Source organism: Suncus etruscus, chromosome X, assembly GCF_024139225.1.
Source record: "Suncus etruscus isolate mSunEtr1 chromosome X, mSunEtr1.pri.cur, whole genome shotgun sequence".
NCBI classification, from domain to species: Eukaryota; Metazoa; Chordata; class Mammalia; order Eulipotyphla; family Soricidae; genus Suncus; species Suncus etruscus.
In genome coordinates, this window is record NC_064868.1 from 100,903,717 (window position 1) to 100,904,870 (window position 1,154).

A 1,154-nucleotide genomic window follows, 5' to 3' on the forward strand; every position below is an offset into this window, starting at 1 on the left:
ACAAGATGTTATTAAAATGACTCAAGTGTCCAATAATAGAGGAGTGGATAAAAAGGCCGTGGAGTATATACACAGTGGAATACTACTCTGCCTTAAGAAAAAATTGAAACCTTGGCTTTAGGAGACTATGAGGCTAAGCAATTTAAATCAGAAAAAGGAAGACAAATCTTAGATGATCTCATCCATGTGTTGGATATAAAGAAGCCAAGAGGAGAACAGATGAAAATAAACCTATCCAGAAACCTCAGAAGTGAGATTAACAGAGACAGAAAAGGGAAGGGAGACCAGAGGAGACAGGGGCCATCCAATAGGCCAATGGGCGGAATATTGGCAATTTTGTGGTAGGTGTGGCATAACATATACTTTGAAGAAGCATGAAAAGTGGAAGCTATAAAGTATACACAGCCATTCTTTCCCTCAATAAATATAAATAGATAAGTGAAAGTAGTGTTTTCATATTCTTTGATCAAAATCCAGAGTGGTTAACTGTCTCCTCTGATAGCTCTATTTTTTTTTACTATTTGAACAACTTCAGTTCAGTCTTCTGTAAAGGTTGAACAAATTTACACTCCCCCTCCAATTATATAAGAGGCAACTCTTTTCCACTGCTCAGTCAACACTCTTGTCTTTTGAATAAGAGCCGTTCTAAAACGTGTGAAGGGAAATCTCTGTGCTTTTGAGTTGCATTTCCTTAATGAAAAGCTATGAAAAACACCTTCAGTGCTGGTGATTGCTAGAGGAAAATTGCTCTAAAGCATTTGGAATATTTTGTAAGTAATAAAAATCCACTGTGGAAACAAATAAAAGAAAGACACAATAGTATATTTTTCAAAAACAAACATAGCCACTATTGATATTTTAAAGTTTATCTTTCTCTATTTCTCTATGCATGTGTATTTTTTTACAAAACAGAAATCTTGTTAACAAAGTTCTATAACAAAAATATCTTATAGTAAAATATAACTTTTTCTATTAAAATACCATTGGTTTTACCTCATTGCTTAAGTTTCAAGAGTAAAGTTTCATAGCGTAACATCTGTCAATACCACACCATGCCCCCACTACTGAAGATTATTTACATCCAACATCATCAAACCCAGTGTTTGTCAATCTTTTTTTCAGCCTTAGTTTCCTTCCTGGGAAGATGGGGATCC